This window comes from Echinops telfairi, unplaced genomic scaffold (genome assembly GCF_000313985.2).
Source record: "Echinops telfairi isolate 266 unplaced genomic scaffold, ASM31398v2 ScPeMD7_7469;HRSCAF=8507_0, whole genome shotgun sequence".
NCBI lineage: Eukaryota > Metazoa > Chordata > Mammalia > Afrosoricida > Tenrecidae > Echinops > Echinops telfairi.
Genome location: NW_022111372.1, coordinates 39,855,619 through 39,877,828, shown reverse-complemented (window position 1 = coordinate 39,877,828; position 22,210 = coordinate 39,855,619). Strand labels below are relative to the sequence as shown.

The 22,210-nt window shown below is 40.3% G+C and overlaps 1 protein-coding gene across 2 annotated transcripts in view; it reads right to left on the bottom strand.

Annotated features, from left to right (window-relative positions):
* PCBP3 (poly(rC) binding protein 3) overlaps positions 1 to 22,210 on the bottom strand; it is a 402,541-nt gene that overhangs the window by 159,054 nt on the left and 221,277 nt on the right. The window contains exon 1 of one of the 2 annotated variants that reach the window (XM_045284779.1): positions 18,935 to 19,035. The exons of the other annotated variant lie outside the window; for it this stretch is intronic. The gene's annotated coding sequence lies outside the window, so the exon portion shown is untranslated. Of the gene's footprint in view, positions 1 to 18,934; positions 19,036 to 22,210 lie in introns of those variants that run through there. 2 annotated transcript variants of the gene reach the window in all.

Genomic DNA, 22,210 nt, shown 5'->3' with positions numbered 1-22,210 from the left:
ATAGAGGAAAGAACTAGGAGGCAAACAGCATTTATAGAGCTCTAAATACAGGCATGTACATATGTAAATATATTTATATATGATGATGGGGAAATCTATGTACATATATTTATAGGTTTAGTATAAAGGTAGCAGATGGACACTGGGCCTCCACTCAAAATATTTCCTCAATGCATGAACACTTTGTTCTATTAAACTGGCATTCCATGATGCTCCCCTTCCTAACACAATCTCTGAAGACAAAGAGGGTGAATAAGCAAACGTGGTGAAGAAAGCTGATGGTGCCCAGTTTTTAAAAGACACAGTGTCAGGGGTCTCAAAATTTACCTATTTTAAAATTAAAATTAAACCAAAATATTGGTGGAATGTAAACAAATATATGGAGATTAAATTTATCGACTTAAAAATAACACATGGGTCAAACAAGAAATCTCATGAGGAAAACACATTTAAACTAAATGAAAATGAAAATATAATTGTGAAATGCAGCATAAGTAGGCAATTAGCTTTAGAAAAAGAAGAGCTAGAAAAAAAGCAATGATAAGAACCAAAGCAGAAATCAAGAATCGAAAACATGAAAATAACAGAGAATATCAATAAAGCCAAAGGCTGGTTCATTGAAAAGATCAATAAAATTTATAAGCCTCTAGCCAGCCTAACCCCAAAAAGGAGAGAGAAGATGCAAACTACCAATATCAGAAATGAGACGGGAAACCACTGAGCCCATGGACATTAAAAGGAAAATTTGATAACTGGGGTGAAATAGTCCTGGGGCGCAGTGGTTACACCTTGGGCTGCGATCCACAAGGTCTACAGCTAAAAACCACCAGCCGCTCCTCAGGAGAAAGATGGGGCTTTCTACCCTGGTGAAGAGTTACAGTCTCAGAAACTCACAAGGCACTTCTACTCTGTCCTATAGGGTGGCTATGAGTTGGCATCAACTCTATGGTAGGGAGCTTTTTTAGCAAATGAAATAAACCTGTATCTTGAAAGATACAAATAGCACAACTCACACAAGGAGAAACAGATCTCCTGAACAGGCTTATACCTTTTAAAAATTATTGAATAAATCCCCAACTCACAGCAGCCCAATAAGGCAAGGTAAAACCACCCTGGTGGATTTCTAAGACTATAACTCTTTACAGCAGTAGAAAAACCTTGTCTTACTCGCAAGGAGCTATTGGTGATTTCAAACGACTGACCTGGAGGTTAGCAGCCCAATGTGCAAGAAGGCAGTGGGTCAGCAAAAAGAGGAAGACCCTCCAGGAGACGGACTGACACAGTGCCTTCAACAATGAGTTCAAGCATGACAATTGTGAGGATGGTGCAAGTCCGGGGGACATTTCCTTCTGGTGTACACAGGATTGCTATGAGTTGGAATCAACTCAACAGCACCTAACGACCACCACCACATTAACAGGCTAAAGGAAAAAAGCATACGGTCATATTAATTACTGCAGAAACATTTGACAAAACGCAGCATCTATTCATGAAGAAACTGCAACAAACGACGAGCACAGGAGAGTTTCTTCAACTTGATAAAGAACATCTACAAAAAAAATTACTACTACCATCTCAGTAGTGAGAACTGGAGGGTTTTTCTTTAAGATTAGAATACAGAAAAGATGTCCCTATTCACCAACCCTTTTCAACATAATACTGAGAATTCTATTTAATCCAATTAATAAAATGCATACAGATTTTAAAGGAAAAATCAGATTGTCTTTGTTTGGAAAGGGAAAATTAGGCTGTCTTTGTTTGCAGATGACAAAACTTTACAGAAAATTCCTATCGACCAAAAATCTTTGGAACTAATAAGTGAGTCGAATATGGTCACATGGTATAAGGCTAATATAAAATAGTCACTTACTTTTCTACATGCAAACAACAAACCACAAACCCAAACTCACTGCCATAAGTTGATGCGAACTCATAGTGGCCCCAAAACAATGAGGGAGAACTGTCCCTGTGGGTTTCCGACTCTGTAACTTTTAATGGGAGTAGAAAGTCCTGTCTTTATCCCCAAACAATAAACAACTAGAATTAGAAAATTCAAAAGAAACATCTACAACAGTGCAAAAATGGAACTGATAGAAATCTAACAAAATATGCCCAACACTTAGTGTTTTCAAGCACCCATCCCTACCCAGAGAGGGTTGCTGAGACACTTAGAAGGCCTCTCCAAGGGGGCTGCCTTCTAGGTCTAAGCACCACTGATGAAAAACAAGCATTTCTAATTTGAGTTTTTGTATGAAATGCTACACCATGAAGGTCAAAATAAAACATAAAATGTATGACTTTATTGAGCGGACTTACCTACTGTGTCACTAGGTGGCAATAGAGATCTGTTGACCTAATCGTTCTCCCCTGGTTTACTTTATTTTTTACCTTTAATTTTTAAAATACACTTTAAAAAATACCAGCAGGTCAAGATTTGGAGAAAAATTGCTCCAGAATTGCAAAGAGTTCAGGTATATCCCTTTTCCCGCACAATGTGTCTCCTATTAATAACATCTTGCTTTCCGGTCCTACATTTGTGACAAATGATGCAATAAATCCCAAATAAAACCCACCGCCCTCAAGTCGATCTGGCTGCCCTCTTAGGTTAGCACTCATTTTTTGGTTAGCAGATGAGCACTCAAGCACTGCACCACTATGGCTCCTTCATTATTATTACCTAATCCCCACAGTTAATCTGAGGGTTCACTCCAAGTTGTACAATTCCCAGGTTTTAACAAATGCGTGGCATGTGCCCGCCATCACAGCATCATGTAGAATAGTTTCACTGCTCTCAAAAGACCCTGTTCTCCTCTCCTTAGACCTCTGGCAAACATCTGCTTTTTGTTTGTTTGTTTGCTTGTTTTTAACTTTCTCGTACTTCTACCTTTTCCAGGGTGTCATATATATAGCTGAAATCATAGTCTTTTCAGAGGCTGCTTTCCCTTAGCAATGTGCATGTAAAGTTTCTCCATATTACTTCACAGCTGGATAGCCAGTTAGTTTCTTTTTATTGCTGAATAATCCTCCATTGTATGGATACATCATAGTTTAGGCATTTATCCATTCACTTACTGAAGGCTATCTTGATTGCTTCCAATTTTTGGCAATTATGAATAAAGCTGCTATCAATATTTGTGGCAGGATTTTGTGTGGACCTAAGTTTTCAATTCATCTGAGTAAATGGCTAGGAACACAATTACTGGATCATATGGTAAGGCTGTGTTTAATTTTGTTAAAAACTGCCAGACTGTCTTTCTAAGTGGCTATACCACCAACATTGAATGAGAGTTCCTGTTGTTCTACTATGTCCTGGCCAGCGTTTGGTGCTGTCAGTTCCTGTTGTTCTACTATGTCCTGGCCAGCGTTTGGTGCTGTCAGTTCCTGTTGCTCTACTACATTCTTGTCAGCATTTTTGGATGTTAGCTCTTCTAAAAGGGGTGTAAGTGGTATCTCATCATTACTCAAATTTAAATGTCCTAATAACAGATGATGCTGAGCATCATTTCATATTCCATCTGTAGATTGGTCTGTTGTACACAGGCTGCTCTGATTTGTAAACTGACTCAACAGCGGCAAGAACAACTTCTTGGTGAATGAAGTGTCAATTCAGATCTTTTGCCTATTTTGTAATTGGGTTGTTTTTCCTGTTGCTGATTGTAAGAGGCCTTTATATATCTTGGATACCATTTCTCTATCAGATTAGTGCTTTCCAAATATTTTCTCCCAGTTTGTAGCTTGTATTTTCATATCTTAAACCATGTTCTTTGACAAGTAGAAGCTTTAAATTTTAATGAAGGCCTTTTTTCCTGGATTGTGCTTTTATTGTCATCTCTATAAATTGCCCAACCCAAGGTCACCTAGGTTTTTTTCCTGTTATATTTGAAAAGTTATATAGTTTTTACATTTCATATACAGATTTATGATCCATTTTGAGTTACTGTTGGTTAGAGGTGTAAGGTTGATGTCTGTGGCTCTTTTGGGGGGGTTTTTGCATGTGGATGTCTGGTTATACCAGTGCTATTTATCGAAAAGACAATTCTTTCCCCATTGAATTACTTTTATTCCTTTGTCACAGAGCTTATCTGTGTCGATCTATTTGTGGGCTCTCTGTCTGTGCCACTCATCTGTTTGTTCTTTTACCAGTTCCATACTATCTTGATCTCCGTGGCCTCTCAGGAAGTCTGTAAGTCAGGTAAGGTCAGTCCTCTGACTCTGTTCTTCAATGGTTTGCTGCCTATTCTGGGCCTTTAACTTTGCCATATAAAGGAAAGGATCAATATAGAATCAAAATAACTCTGGGAATTTGATTGGGATTGATTGTATTGATAGATCATGATGAGGAAAAAATGCCACTTTGATAATATTGTCTTCCTATCTATGTACTGTCCCCTATATTTATTTAGACCTTCATTTCTTTCTTCCATGAGAGTTTCATAGTTTTCCTTGTAAATAGCTTGTAAATATTTTAAGAGACTCATATCTAAGCATTTCCTTTTTGGAGGGTTCCTAATATAAATTCCAATTTAAAATTTCAGTTCATAGATGGTGTGTTAGTCCAGGTAGACTAGAGAAACAAATTCATAAGCACACATACGTGTATAAGAGATAGTTTCATATAAAAGGGTAATTATACATTAAGAAAGCATCCCAACCAAATCCAGTCCAAGCCCATAAATCTGATATTAGCCCACATGTCTGATACCAATCTATAAAGCCCTCTTCAGACTCATGAAACACATGCAATGATGCCGAATACAGGAAGATCACAGGCCAGTGGGTGCAAAGTCTTGTGGATCCAGTGGCAGTAGAAGCATCTCAGTGCTGGCAGGGATCTCCACCTGGCTCCTCCAGTTCCCAAGGCACAGGGTTATCAGCATAGTGCCATGTGTCTTGTCAGCAGAGCGTCTCCAAGGGAGTGAGCAGAGTCTCTCCCACCTCCAAGGGGGAAAAACCAGATTGTCCAGAATTCTCAGGAGAAAGCCACGCCCACACAGAGGCTTCATTGGCTATGATCCGATTGACAGATTCGACTCCACCCCTTCACTCTTAATCCCTGAAGTCCCAAACTGACACCAAATTATGTAGTTACCACAGATAGCATATAGGAAAGCAATCAATCCTTGTAAACAAACCTGTATCCTGCAAACTGTAATCATTTATTAGTGCCAGGATTTTTTTGTGGAGAGATTGGGTGTAAGGGTGAAGTGTGTGGATATTCTGTGTGCATTGAAATTTTCTATATACACAATAATGTAATCTCTGAACAAAAACGGGTTTTTTTTGCTTTGCAGATGCATAACTTTTATCTCTTTTTCTTGTCTTATTGCATTAGCTTCAAACTAAAACTCACTGCCATCCAGTCAATGCACTCAATAGTGAACTCCTATGGGTTTCCAAAACTCTAACTGTTTAAGGAATGGAACGCCCAGTCTTTCTCCCAAGGAGGTGCTAGTGGTTTCAAACGGCCAACTATATGGATTGATGACCAGCTCTTATCACTAAGCCACTATGGCTCCCACTGCATTAGCTAAGACTTCTAATATGATGTCAAATAGGAGTGGTGGGAAGGGACATTTTTGTCTTGTTCCCAAACTTAGTACATTAATTTTTTTTTTTTAAATACTCTTATTTCTCAAAATAAGAAAAGTGCTTCTGGGGTTTGTCTCTAATCCAAGTCTTAAACTATAGCCCATCGATCAAACCCAGCCCACAATGCTTATGTAATCAAAAGTTTTATTACAGCATAATCACAGCCATTTATTTACAGATCGTTCATGGCTGTTTTCAATTGATAGGTAGAGTTGGTGAATGCTACCAAGGTCGGATGGTCCACAAAGCCCGAAATATTTATTATTGGGATCCTGTACAGAAAACATTTACTGACTGAGTTATTTTATTGTGCCAACCTGGCTGATAAACACATATGGAGTTAACTGAAGGGTGGAGGGATAAATGGCTCGGTGAACGTCTTTCTAGTTCTTGGGTCTCTTGATTTCTGATGGTCAGACCAGGGTGCAGCTGCCTTAGCCAGTTCCCTGCTTTAGCTGGTAAGGCTCACTTCCTGCAAGACATCCCTGAGGAGAAGCCACATGGACCTACCCCGATGCAGCCCTGGGTGCTGGAGCACCGGTGTGGAGACCCCTGCCAGAACTGAGATGTTTGCACATTTACTGACTCGGCTTTCCTCCTGCAGTTGGCATCATTTTGTCTGTTTTGTGAGATGGAGGAGGACTTTGTAGATTGGTGTTGGATATATGGGTTAATGTTGGACTTGTGGGCTTGGGCAGCACTGGGATAGGATGTTTTCCTGATGCGCACTTAACCTTTATATAAAACTCTCAATTATACATGAGTTGCTGTGGATTTGTTTCTTTAAAGTACCCAGACTAACACACTGACCTATATCGAATCCATAAAGTCTAGAGCCCATGTAAATAGAGGCTCTCCTAAATGTCAGAAAAACAGCATTTCCACTTCAACCCCAGGTCCTGGTGGTCTGCTGTCTCTCTCTCTGCACCACCAGTCCCAAAACCAAAGATTGTCACTTCTATGACCCAGGAATCACAACTATGCCACAAGGTTTATGTGGACATAAGTAAGGCAATGGAAGTGTATCCTTTGTAAACTAAGTCCTCTTACCAGCGCCCATGCTGCTGCCTGAGAATGCTTTCTAGAAGGTGAATATGCTCTTCCACAGCCCAGCTGCAAAAACCAAAATCTCCTTTTACTCTACTAGCCAGGCCTTGCCTCACATGCCTATCTCCACCTTTAAGTACCCACAGTTCCTCTCACCATCTATCGGTGCATCAATTATGACTGTGAGTGGCTCCTTAAGGATCAACACTATCTCTGTATTGGTAATTAATGTGGGACATGGAGAAAACACAGCATTCCTGTGCTTTTCCACTTACTTCTAGAAAACAAAAATACTCCTGAAACTCTCATATTAGTTGATATAAAGACCCCTGGGAATGATGTAAGACCCCATTTCAACCTGAAGCATTTGCTACCCTTCTCCTACGGCCACTCCTCAGACTCTAAGGCTATGGTTGTAGTGATGTAATGAAGTGGGGCAGTGTAAACAGAGTGTGGATGTGGTCAGTTTCTGGTTGTCTCCTGGAAGTCAGGAAGAAAGCAAATGACAGGTTCAGGTCATCCACTTGACAAATTGAGAAAGAAAGGTACTAGGCTGTCTGAGGGACTGCCATCTTGGAGGTGCATTTAGGTCAGGCCCAAGAGGCACTGCAAGGTCGCCCAGCTCCTGTGCTATTGGGACAGGTTTCCTACTCCAGGTCGGAGGCACAGGGTGCAGACAGACCTCTAGTTGGAAAAGCTGAGAATGTGAACTCATAATATTCAGAAGCCTCAACAGGACATCCCCTTACAGAACGGTCGTGGGGACGAGATGAGCCAGTCAGGGGACAGGGTAGCAATGATGAAACATAAATGCTTCCCCTGCCCCCCCCCCACGCCCACTCCCCACTATCATGATCCCAATTCTACCTTACAAATCCAGCTGGACCAGAGGATGTATACTGGTACAGATAGGAACTGGAAACACAGGGAATCCAGGGCAGATGATCCCTTCAGGACCAGTGCTGAAAGTGGCAATACCAGGAGGGTGGAGGGAAGGTGGAGTAGAAAGGGGGAACCAATTACAAGGATCTACATATAACCTCCTCCCTGGGGGATGGAGAACAGAAAAGTGGGTGAAAGGAGACGTTGGACAGTGTAAGATATGACAAAATACTAATAATTTATAAATTACCAAGGGTTCATGAGGAAGGGGGGAGCAGGCAGGGAGGGGGAAAATGAGGAGCTGATACCAAGGGCTCAAGTAGAAAGCAAATGTTTTGAGAATGATGATGGCAACAGATGTACAAATGCGCTTGACACAATGGATGTATGTATGGATTGTGATAAGAGTCGTATGAGCCCCCGATAAAATGATAAAAAAAAAGATGGACTGAAACATAGACTGGGGACTGTAATCAAAGAATTGCTTTTAGATTCTAGCAGTCCAGTTATAACCGAATATATAAAAAATCCTGGCGCCTCCAAGCTAGCTGCTCAGTGGTTTGAAGACCAATGGAGCACAGATGTGACCTGAGGAATGCACCTCAAAGACAAGGGCCGCCCTCAAGGCCCACAGGTCTCAGCAAAACCTGAACATGGAAGAAATAGAGGCCTTGCTTCAAGAACAACTTTATCACCAAAAGAATATGCCTAGCTCCCATGTGGGAGACTATGGCCTACAGGTGTGGGTGGAACAAAGACCACGGATGGAAGACTTTATGGATAGGGAGCAGTCACCTATAGCTGGGTAATTGGAGTGGTCTTAAAATGCCTCAACAGAACCCACAGGGAAAGTGGTGGGCATGCAGGAAGCCCTTGTCAGGAAGTGGGTAAAGTATGGGTTTGAAAGACTTACTAGGTAAGATAAAAGTGCCTAACGTTTGACAGCATTTTCTGGGAAGGGCTAGAAGGCACTCCCGTATTGGCTAATACACTGGAGGGTGGGAGAAAGATTCCTCTGAGAGCCTAGTATGATTTTCATCTGGCAATCTGATTGGACAAGAGGGAAAGAACAATAAAAAAACAAACTCACTGCCATCAATGTAATGCTGACTATAGTGCCCTGTGCGTTGCTAAGATGGCGGCTCTTTATGGGAGTAGAAAGCTCCATCTTTCGCCCATGGAGCAGCTGGTAGGTTCACACTACTAACCGTACAGATCACAGCCCAACATGGAACCAATACACTGCCAGGGCTTCTGGCAAAAAATAGATGACAGAACTCTAGAATAGTGAATGCCAAGTGACAAATTTTACCTGATGATAACAGGAGGACAAATTTACCTATCAAGCAGGAAAGCCAGAGGGACTAGTGGGGTGAACTGACCCACAATGCCCTGTTGTGATAGTAAATGTACTACGGTATTCCTAAAATCAAAGTATGGAGATCTGAAATGTATAAACCCAGAAAATGTCAAGAGCTGGAAGGAAAGCTGACATCAGCTGCTTTAAAGGAGAACTATGATGCTCACCCAATCTCTAGGCTGGATCTGGTCCATGGACCAAGGGTACATATAACAAGGCCAGGGTCTCTGACGGACTCAACTGCCCTGGAGTATGTAACTAACAATCACCCAATTCTTCCCTAAAGGAGCGTGGTAACTGGCCAAAGTAACTGTAACAACTACATCAGCCTCAAAATGGTTGGTCGGTCCTGGGTTTGAGCCCTCACTGAAGCCAGGGGGCCAAAACACCATCATGAACCTCCAACTAAAGTGATATGTGAGACCCTACCCTGAGGCTGTCTCTCGGTAGTGAGATGTGTCTACAGACTCATCCAGTGGATCTGCACACAGACCTTTACTGCAGAAAGGGGGAATGACTGGAGGGAAAACATGCAGTAGCAGGCTGAACACTCATTTGGGTTCATGGTCTTGAAGTAAGTCATAAAGATAGAAGAAACAAGTTTAATCTCTAGAAACTGGCCCTATACCAGCCAAGACAGAATCCTGGAAAACCTACAGAATTGAAGCCACTATCAATAACTTAAAGGTTACAGTGGATCTCATAATATCCACTTTCTATTCTGATTGGCCACTATACAAGCTGGATAGACCATGATAGATGCTGGTGTACAACTATGTTCTTGGTCAATGTGCCAGATGTAGTACCTGTACTGGCACTCAATATCAGCCAGTTATCTAGTGATAGATTCTTTTCAGTGTCAGCCAGTTATCTACTGATAGATTCGTTTCAGTCCCCACAAATAAAGAGGATCAAAATCTGTTTAAATGCATGAGTGCATGCGTGAGTGGATGCATGGGAGTGTGTGTGAGGTAGTTTACTGTGCCAGCCTGGCCGATAAACACATGTGGGGTTAATTGAAGGGCGGAGAGATAAATGGCTCGGTGAGCCTCGCCTTTTGAATTCTCAGGTCTCTTGCTTTGTGATGGTTGGACCAGGGTGCAGCTGCTTTAGCCAGTTCCCTGCTTTAGTTGACAAAGCTCACTTCCTGCAAGACATTCCCAAGGAGAAGCCTGATGCAGCCCTGGGTGCTGGAGCAGCTGTGTGGAGACCCCTGCCAGCGCTGAAATGCTTACACGCTCGCTCGCTCACTGATTCAGTTTTCCTCTTGCAGTCTGCATCATAGGGTGTTTTGTGAGATGCGGGAGGACTTTGTGGATTGGTGTTGGACATGTGGGTTAATGGGTTAATGTTGGACTTGTGGGCTTGGGCAGCACTGGGATGGGATGTTTTCTTGATGCACACTTAACCTTTATATAAAACTCACTCTTATACATGAGTTTCTGTGGATTTGTTTCTCTAAAGTACCCAGACTAACACAGTGTGCATGCATGTAGCACAGTAGAATACAATCATTACTTCCCCTTAGGGCTAAGAGAACTTTTTTCTGCCATAATGTGGTATTCGGGTACCTTTGTCACTTTATATATAATACAAAATACCACATAGACCACTTCATTGACAGCATTAATTGGACATGGTAAATAGAAAATAGTAGGTTTTCTGAATACAGAGGCCAGGCACATTGGTGTCAGAGGGTAGGAGATAAACCATGAAGCTTCAGGGCCCTGGGACATTAACATAGTGCTTGATGATGTGATGGTCTGACCCCTTGCAGGGGCAGCTCCATGAAGTAAATGCAAGTTTTGTACTTGGTATTTGCTCATGCTAAGAAAGAGCTATGTTTATGCTATATGTGAACCTTTGTGAATTTGAAGACAATCTTTCCTGTCCTTGGGAATAATACACTAACCCATTGCTGATCTCATGGAAGGTATTCAGGGTAAGGTTCTCTGGCTGAGAATTGATTGCAACTCCTCCCCTCAAGCCATATGGCTCAGTAGAACCAAATACACAGAGGAATTGTGGGGAATATGTCAGCTATATGGAGAGCCTGGCACATCCTAGTGAAGGAGTCACAGTGCAGATCACTCAGGCTTTGGGAAAAGGCCATGTTTCCATGCAGAGAATTATACCCCCTTTTAAAAAGCCATTCCCATTGTGCTTTAAGGACATGAGGTTAAAGTATAATGTGACTCATCTCCCTATATGTTTACAAGACCCTCTACAACATGAGGCAGGCAGAAGCAACAGCAACTTGACACTGGATACAAAGGTAAGAGGGCCAAAGAAGCTATGTTAATGGTAGCTCAGGTTTCCATGCCACCCAACTCTGCTGGATGAATGTCTCAGCTTAAACTCACATCTATGGTTTCATGAAGTTCTCTATAACCAACTGATAGAGAAGAAAATCCCAGTCTGATTCTTGGGCAGGCCTACTCCATGAATTGATCGAATATAGAAAGGCATTGCTCCCTGTGGGCTTATGTGTTAGTCTGGGTAGACTAGAGAAACAAATTCATGGAGACACTCATATGTAGAGGAAAAAGTCTTATAAACAAGAGCAGTTGAATACTGAGAAAACATCCCAACAAGGAAATGAAGTATATCTTAATTATTGCGGGAACTGCCTACTGTCAGTTTTTCTAACTCCATGAATAAAATTCCAACAAACTGCTTTGTTAAAGTGCTTTTGTGAAAATGATGTTCCCAAAGGCTTCTCTGTCAGGTCTTCTCAAAACATACTTGAGCTTGCCAATAACAAGGGCATCAACAGAGATGGGAAGCGCTCCTTGCCAGCAGGTGTCCATAGGCCTCAGCCACAGTGCCTTTGGATTAAAGCAACGTGTGCCTTCAGAAAATCTTAATTCATGGGCAAGGGGGCTATTTTCCCAGATTTAGTGATTACCATTCCAGTGTGCCATAAAGCAAGGGACTGAGCCACAGGAATGAGATATGTTAGGATCCAAGTACAGATGGGCAAGAAAGCAGGGAATCCCACCATAGACCCCACTTGATCCCCTCATACAGAACCCCTTGATCTTCTTCTGGAAACCCCCTGTCTGCAATTTCCCTTCTTGACTTACATCCCTTGTTGTAGATAATCACCATTAGACTCAAAGAGCCCCAGTAAGCAAGGAGTTAAACTCCTTCTAGTAAAGCCCAGGAGATGGCCTTAAAAGCTATATTAATCTTATATGTATACCATCATCACTCGTGTTATAATTTTAACTGTGCAAACTTCAGCTCCCTCCCTACTATGACAACCACTTACTCACAACTTAGACAAATTCAATCACACACTTTCAAGACCTCTTGTTTTTTTCTATCTTCACTTTAAAAATAAACTTTTGCACTGAATTAACTGAGATTTACAGCCCTCTGAAACCCCACGTACACATCTGGCATGCAGTTTTTTCATGGCTTCATAAGGAGCTTACCGATAATGTTTGCAACTTGGAGTCAAATGAGGATTTTTTTTCTTTTTCAAGTCCTGTCAGAAGAAAATACACTTCATTCTCTATAATCAAGAGATCACATGCTTCATTGAAAAGAATCATGACATTGACCTAATAACACAAGAGGGGCTTACTAATCAGTATCCTCAATAGCTTCATTCCAAACTTTTGTATTTAAGAAAGATGGCCCAAATTGAACACCCCCTTACTGAGGGGTTGTGGGGAGGAGACAAGCCAATCAGGGTGCAGGGTAGCAACGATGAAACATACAACTTTCCTCTAGTTCTTTAATGCTTCCTCCCCCCCACTATCATGATCCCAATTCTACCTTACAAATCTGGCTGGACCGGAGGATGTACATTGGTACAGATAGCAACTGGAAACACAGGGAATCCAGTACAGATGACTCCTTCAGGACCAGTGGTGAGAGGGGCGATGCCTGGAGGGTGAAGGGAGTGTGAGGTGGATAGGGGGAACCAATTACAAGAATCGAAGTATTGCCTCCTCCCTGGGGGATGGACAGCAGAGAAGAGGGCGGAGGGAAACATCGGACAGGGTAACTTATGACAAAACTATAATAATTTATGAACTATGAAGGGTTCATGAGGGAAGGGGGAGTGCGGAGGGAGGAAGGAAAATGAGCAACTGATATTAGGGGCTAGAGTGGGAGGCAAATGCTTTGAGAATGATGAGGGCAACAAATGTGCACATGTGCTTGACACAATGGATGGATGTATGGATTGTGATGAGAATTGTACAAGCCCCCAATACAATAATTTAAAAAAAAAAAGAATTGTGCAAGCCCCCAATAAAATGATTAAAAAAAACCCACAGGGAACCATCATATGGGTATTCGGGGGTGGAAGTCCATTGTTGGGGCCAGATCAAAGGTGATGACAGACAACAATAGAGCAGATACAAATGAGAAGATTCCACCTAACAAACGTGTCAGAGTCGGGACAAGAGCCATTCACGGTAAGAAAAAGTTTTCCTGCTTCATTGTATATAATTTTTTTTTGCCAAAATTGGGGGTTGGGGGTTGGAATTACATGAATAACAATGAGTACAAGGAAGAAGAAAATGTTCTAAAATTGATTGCGAACAGATTGTACAACTCTTCTTGATATGATCGAATGATTGAAATGTATGATATATGGATGTAGTGCTAATTAAACTGTTAAAAACAAAACAAAACATCTTTCCAACACAAACTCAAGGGCATGACACTTATTAATCTTCCAGGTATGGAATCGCAAGCACAATTAGAACAGGTGATGCCTTGCTTCTTTGATGCATATCCTCTTCTCCATCTGCCGAATGGAACTGCACGTGGTGAGGAGACCTTCCTTTGGTGCTCCTACTTCCTGCCATTCTCCTGCCTGAACTTGTCCTGACTCTACAGAATGCCTTCTGGGTCAAACGCATCAGCCTAGCCATCTTCCATAGCCTACGTGGAGTTAGGAGGCAGGGTCAACCCTGGAGCATACTTCATACTAAAGAGGAGTCTCTCAAGAAGACTCCAAAGAAAGACAAGCAAAATGAAGCATGTTTTGTAATAAAATGGAAGCTGAGGATACTAGGTGAGCCTGGACTACCCTGGAGATCAGAGAGGACACAAAAACTCTCTTCCTACTTAAAGCACTTCACAGGCATTGTACTTGAAGCACAACTATTTATTCAGTTTCAATCCTCAGAAGCTCAGAAGGATCCCTTGGGAAAAAATAAAATTTGTCTTTCTTTACCATCCTGCCTTGAATTAGGTAAGCAATAAGAAATATGCAACATTTGGTCACTTGAGAATCCTCCTTTAATTTAGAATGGATACAAACCCTCCTAACTCTTGCTTTTCTCCTGAATCTTAAGAATAAGCAGGCACAGAAGATACTTGGGGAATAAATAAAGCATGTTATTTTCCAAAAGAAAGACTTTTATTTCTCCAACAAACAGGCCAAGCTCACTCAGTGGCTTAATACCACAATCCAAGGTGGACACTTTTATTAATGACTCCACAGCTTCCATGAGACCAACAGATAACATAGAGAAACTACTAATCTGGGGGCAGGGACAAGGGAGGGTGAAGGCACATAAAACAAATCTTAATTCATTAGATAGTGTGCAAAAGCAGACACATCCTTGAAAGAAGAAGACCACATTGCAAAATAAGCTCCACTTTTAGGGGTTTCAGCCTGAGGGAGGCCTATTCAGCAGCATGATGAGCCGTGGAAACTACAGAAGAAATCTCCCACCTCAATCTTACTGTCATGAAGAATCAAGGACAACAGAAGCTAAAAAGAGAAAGCCTAGAGGGAGAGTCCCAAGTTCTATGTACACAATCTGCCCATATTCCTAGCCATTCCCTGAATTGTCCAGGTACAAGGTAGGTTCTGACCTTCGATTAAAGAAATGAACTGACTCTCAAGCTGTTTTGGGTTCAAGTTCACTAATGAAATATGTTAAAATAAAAAACAGGAACTAAACATAACATTAAAAATATCCTGAATAGAATCAAAATTAATCCAACAATATGTAAAATAATAGGAAATGGAACACACACACACACAATGAACACTGGGCCCAAACGCTGGAATAAAGAAAGGCTCCGTGAAAAAGAGAAGCCCTTCACTGAAATGGATGGAAACGACAGCTGCCACAATGGACTCAAGCACAGCAGTGAGGCGAAGGTGGCACAGGACTGGCAGCGTTTTATTCTGTTGCACACCAGAACCAGCTCTACGGCCAGCTCTCCTAGCTACAGCAGCAAATTATAACTACGCTCAAGGAAGGAATGAAAAATATGCATGTGATAAATGAAAATATAGAAAAACCTAACAGAAAGCAAATTATATATATTTTTAAAGCATTACTTTCTTAGGGCTACTGTAACAAATTACTACAAATACAGTGGCTTAAAACAACAGAAAGTTGTTCCTTCATAGTTCTGAATGCCAGATGTCTAGAATCAACATCACTAGGTCAAAATCGAGGTTTGGGCAGGGTCACACCCTCTCCAGAGGTTCTAGAAGTGGAGTCAGTCTTTGTCTCTTCCAGCTTCTGGAGGCTGCCATCACCATGCCTTGGCTATGGCTTTATCACGCCACTTTCAAGGCCAGCATCTTCAAACCTATCTTTGGTCCATTTTCACATACTCTTCTAGCTGTATGATAACATCTTCCAGGACCTTTCCTATATAAACACTTGTGGTTGTATTTAGGACCACCTAGATAATCTAGGATAATCTTGATATTTTGACATTTAATTACAGCTACAAAGAAATAAGGTAACATAAACAAGTCATAGGTTTTAGGGCCTCATATCCTTTGGCAACTACAGTTTACTCTTTGATCCCTAAAGATTCACATCAATCTCATATGCAGAAACACTTGCCCTATCCTAACATCCAGCAAAGCCTTAACTGATTACAGCATCAAGTCCAAAATGTCATTTAAATACTATCATTTCAAATATCCCAAATTTCATCATCTAAATTAGGTCTGATTATTTCATCATCTAAATTAGATTATGATCTGTGCTGGGGAAACACTTTTGCCCACCTGTGGACCTATAAAACCTAAAAACCAGGTGTCTGTTTCCAAAATATAGTGGCAAAGAATGTATAGTATATGATAGTTATTTATGTTCTTATTCCAAAAAGGAAAATAATTGAATGAATAAAACAGTCACAAAGTTCTGAAACAAATTTGACTTCTAGCAGGGAAAATTCCATTACGTTTCAAGGCCTTGGAATTGTTCATTTTGACTTGAGTTTCTGCCTCATAGGGACATAACTGCCCTTTACAGCAAAACTATTCAGTACACTACAAGAAACAAACAGAAATTTAATAAGAGAAAATAATATCAGGAATAAAAAATTAGCTAGATTGTAATGTAAGTATAGATGGAAGTCGGAAAAATAATCTGTGAATTTGAGAACAAAACAAACCCACTGCTAGCATGTCCATTCTGATTCATAGAGACCCAAGAGGGCCGGGGAGAACTGCCCCTGTGCCTTTGTTTCTAAGACTGCCATTGTTTATGGGAGGAAACAGACTCCTCTTTCTCCCACAGAGAGGCTGGCAGTTTCAACCCACTGACCCTGTGGTTAGCAGCCCAACTCATAACTCACTATGCCACCAGGGCTCCTTAAATGTGAAAACACACCAATAGAAATAATCCAACCTACATAATTTAATTGATTGATTAATTTAAATAGGAAAGCAAAACAAAAGAAAATTTTCAAACCCTGATCTATGTTAAAGTTTTAAACACAGGCATACCAATTGTAAAATTGAACTTCCAGAATGTGAGGAGAATGAATGGAGCACAAACAAAAAAGTAATGAATCACTAAAAAATATTCAATATTTGGCAAAAGAAATAACTTAGAAAAATAAAATCATTAAGAAAATGTGGGAAAGATAAATATAAAGAAACCCACACCTAGGAACTTATAAAGACAAAAAGAAAACCCTGAAAAGAGTCAAAGAAAAACAATTCATTACAAAGAGAAAACCATTGATTGAAATGATGTTGAGCTTCTCATCAGAAGCAGTAGGAAAATGTCTAAAGTACTGGGAAAGATTGAGCCATTATTCTACATACAGTAAAAAACTTTCTTCAGGAAAGAATGCACATCTCCAACCATGAGGAAGCAAATTCCTGGACTGATATTTTTTCCTTAAGTAGAAAAAAGACATCAAATAGAGAAGGATTCTTTTCAAATATTAGGTAATAGCACAAACCAACAATATAAGTAAGAAAGAAAAAAAATTAGGTAGCACAGAAGGTGCCAAAGTTTATTCCTGGAGAAAAATCCCAAGATGCAACTCAAGAGGGGGATCCCAAAGAGCATGGTTGTCTCACTGAGTTAGAGAGACAGAAATTGTAGAATTAAGTTGCCAAGGTGGCTTTATTTGCATTTTATTTATATAGTAAAAGATCAGAAAGTTGGGAGCTGACGGAAAGAAAGCTTTGAATGTCTGTAGAATGGCCTAAGTTTTGGGCTCGGTGTAAGATATGTGTTAAGTATGATGAGAATATCTTATACCAAGTAAAGAATAAAAAAAGAAGAAAGCATAAACAATGATCTGACCAGTCACATTAAAAAGAGCTCCTAATAAATTGCCCATCAGGTAAATGCAGAATATTAATGTCTTGCTGGGTGCCATCAAGTCAGCTCCAATTCATAATGACCTTATGTACAATGGAAAGAAAAACTCCCTGGTCCTGTGCCATCCCCATGATCTTTCTTTTTAGTCCACACTGTTGCATCCATTCTGTTAATCCATCTTGTGAAGGGTCTTCCTCTTTTTTGCTAACCCTCTATTTTACCAATCAAGATGTCCTTTGCCAGGGACTGGTCCCTCTTGACAGCATGTCCAATTACGAGACAAAGTTGCAGCATCCTCACTTCCAAGGAGCATTCTGGATGTATTTCTTCCCAGACTTGTTTGCTCTTCTGGCAGTCCAGAGTGTATTAATATTCTTCACCAACATCATAATTCAAAGGCTTCACTTCTGTGGTCTACCTTATTCATTGTGTACCTTTCACTTGCATGGGTGACTGACAATACTAAGGTCAGGCACACCTTAGTCTTCAGGGTAACAATTTTGTTTTTTTAATGCTTTAGGGATATTTACAGCAAGTTTGACCAATTAAATATGTCATTTAATCTTATCTGCTGGTTCCATGTGTATTGATTATGGATGCAAGTGAAATAAAATCTTGACACCTTCACTCTTTTCTCCATTTATCATCATGTTGTTTACTTGTCCAGGTCTGAACATCTGATCAAACCAATTCCAATATAATAGTGTCATAAAACAAAGTCAAACAATGTTTATAGAAGTACTGTAAAAAGGGGGAACCAATTACAAGAATCTACATATAACCTCCCTCCTGGAGGACAGACAACAGGAAAGTGGGTGAAGGGAGACATCGGACAGTGTAAGACATGACAAAATAATAATAATTTATAAATGATCAAGGGTTCATGAGGGAGGAATGGCGGGGAGGGAAGGGAAAAAATGAGCAGCTGATACTAAGGGCTCAAGTAGAGAGCAAATGTTTTGAGAATGATGAGGGCAACAAATGTACAAATGTGCTTGACACAATGGATGGATGGATGGATTGTGATAAGAGTTGTACGAGCCCCCAATAAAATGATTTTTTTTAAAAGCAAGCACATTATATCTGGTATCAGATTAAAAATTAAAATAAATTCAAAAGATGACATTGAATATGTCCTACTTGAAATCTGAGATTATCTCCCATACAGATTTGATGTACTAAACACTATTGAGACACCTGATGAGCTGTGAAATGACATCAAGTACACCATACATGAAAAAAGATACAAAAGTCATTAAAAGATAAGACTAAGATAAAAGATCAAAGTGGATGTCAGAAGAGACTCTGAAACTTGCTCTGTATGTTATATCAGTCTAGGTTCTCTAAAGAAGCAAAACCAGTGATACACACACACACACACACACACACTCTCTCTCTCTCTCTCTCTCTCTCTCTCTCTCTCTCTCTCAATACATACACAGAGATTGAATGATGCTGGAAAATTAGATATTATATCAATAAAATGGCTCACACAGTTGGAGAAGGGGGCAAGTCCAGTCCAGTTTCAAGTCCATGGGTGAGATGTTAACCTGAAGACTTCTCCTGACTCACATAACTTCAGGGGCTGATGAATCCAAGATCAGCTGGAACACCACAGGCTGGTGGCTGCACAGGCAGATGAACCCAAGGTCAGCAGATCAGGCTTGTAACTGGAGAGATGAATGAATCCAAGGTCAGCAGGTTAGATGGCAGGTTGCTGTTGGCTCCCGGGATCAAGCAGGCAACATGGATGGTTGTTGGCTTAAGTCCAAAGAACAGGAAGTTCATGAGCAAGATGCAGAATCCAGACCCAACAAATAGCAAGCAAGCTTTCCCACACTGTCCACTTATTTGAGAAGTAAGCCACACCCCCAGTAAAACTTCCTTTCCATTGCAATAGGGCTGTCACTTGAGGAAGGGGGTTTCACTCTACCCTAATCTTCTTACAACTGGTTGACTACTCATAGTAGATCCCATGATGGAGTTGAGTCCATTGTATTCAGTCGCATCAAGAAGTATTACTAAGGTCTCAATTGCCAAAGCACTGAGAATCCTGGCCCAGTCAAGTTAACACAAACATAGTATAATGAAAATGGAAGAAATTATATAAATCAGAGATTTAAATAGAAGACTTCAAAGAGCAGCTGGAGAAGGTAAAGTATTATAATGAAATGTTATAATGAAGTATTAAATGAAATGTTCAAGAACCTAAAGTTAGCATGCTGAAGTGGAAGAATGGTCTCAACATATCTCAAACTGAAAGAAATTAAGAAAAAATCAAGTACTGAGATGCAATATTGAAGGATTCTAAGGAAAAAAACCTGAATTATGTAGGAAAAAAATGAATCTTTGAATGTAATATTGATGGGTTCTATGAGTTAACAACTGGATGATGCAGGAAGCATCAAAAGAAGATGGAATGAATACACAGAGTTACAGTAACAAAAAGAACTGCTATTCAACAATTGCAAGAGGTAGTATATGATCAAGAACCAATGGTATTGAAGGAAGAAGCCCAAGCTGAACTTAAAGCATGAGTGAAAAGCAAGGCTCCAGTAATTGATAGACTACAAACAGAACTGTTTCAACGGCTGATGCAGCACTGGAAGCACTCACTGGTCTAGGCCAAGAAATTAGAAAGACAGTTCTAATCTGGCCAAATGCTTGTAAGAGTTCCATATTTGTGCCCATTCCAAAGAAAAGTGACCCAACAATATGTGAGATCATCAAACGATATCTTTTAAATGCAAGTGAAATTTTGCTGAAGATCATTCAACAACGGTGCTAACAGTACATAGACAGGAACTATCAGAAATACAAGTCAGACTCAGAGAATGGGGAACAGGAGATATCATTGCTGATATCAGACAGCTCTTAGTTAAAAGCATAGAATACAATAAAGATATTTACTTGTGTGTTATTAACCACGTAAAGGCATTCAACTGTGAATGATAACAAACTATGATAACATTGTAAAAATTGGGAACTCCATAACATTTCATTGTGCTATATAGAACCTGTACACAGTCTTAGAAAAAAAACAAAAAAATGTCTGCATCGTTTAAAATTAAGAAAGGTAGGCATTAGTGTTAAATCCTTTCACCATGCTTATTTAGTTTGCATGCTGAGCAAGTAATCTGAGAAGCTGGATTATATGAAGAATATGGCATCAGAATTGGAGGAAGGATCATTAACACCTGTGAGAAGCGGCAGTACAACCTTGCTTGCTGAAAACAAGAACTTGAAATATTTGCTGATGAAAACCAAAGAGTATAGTTAGCCCACATAGTGGGTTGCAACTCAGTGTTAAGTAAATATAAATATTCACAACAGCACCAATAGACAACATCATGATAAATGGAGAACAAATTGAGCTTGTCAAGAATTTCATTTTAATTGGATCCACAACCAGCATTCATGGAAGTAGCAGTCAAGAAATAAAACAATGTATTGCACTGGGCAATTCTGCTGCAAAAGGACTCTTTAAAGTGTAAAGAGAACAAAGAGGTTACTTTGAGAACTAAAGAGTGCCCGACCACACCATGATATTTTCAGTTACATATGCATGTGAAATTTGGATAATGAATAAAGAAGATGACAGAAAAATTGATGAATTTTATTTATGGTCTTGGCAAAAAATATTTTTTTTGTATATGTATTTGTATATGTATATATATGTATAGAACAAACATATATCTTCAAAGTACAAGTATCTTCCTTAGAAGGGAGGGCAGGGAGGCTTTGTCTCACATCCTTTAGTCATGCTATCAAAAGGGACCACCAGTACCTAGAAAAGGACACCATGCTTCAATGTCAGAGCATCCCCACCCCCGCCAACCCCCACTATGGTTAAATTGCCTTTAAGATGAGTTATGCGATAACAATGCTCTAAAATTGAAGTGGGGGTGATTGTACAATCAATCCTTAATATGATTGAATGATTGAACTATATGATATGTAAATTACTTGCCAATAAACCTGTTGCGGGGGGGGGGGGGGGGGGGAAGACATCATGTTTAATAAAGTAGAGGGTCTCTGAAAAACAAAAAGTCCTTTGATTACATGGATGGACGCAGTTGCTAGAACAATGGGTTCAAACATAACAACTGTGAGGATGATGGAGGACTGGGCATATTTTGTTGTTGTACACCAGGTTACTCTAAGTTGGAACCAACATGACGACACCTAACAACAATAATGGGAAAATAGCATACCAGTCTCCCTGCATATGCCCTTTGCACTTTCTCCCCCTACAAAATAATATACTTTCTCACCCGTTGATGCTTGGCTTAACGATATTTGCCCAGTGGAATGTGGATTGACCTGATACAAGCAAAAGCTTCCTCGATGATGGTGGTATGGTGCTCTCCTCTTGTGTCTCTCCTAGCCCTTGAAGGAGTGTATATTTCAAGCACTTACTGTCCAAGGAGGATAAGACCTGGAGTGGTGAGCAGATAGGAAAATGCATGCGGTAAGCCACTGCTATTCCAAGGTTGTTTTGTTATGCAGCAAAACATGATGAACACACACTTTATTTCAGGTACTGCCTCAGCCTAAAATATTTTAACACACAGCTCAAATTCTACCACCTTTATAAAGCTCTCCAACATTTTCTAAGATTCCCAGCCATGAATTATGATAGCAAGTTAACCAGGTTACTTCTCTGACACCTCTGTTTCAGAAGACTTAAAGGAACAGTGCAGCTAAATGAGTGGGAGTTAACACAAGACACCCAACTTAAAAGTAATCAATGAAATGCATATGAAAA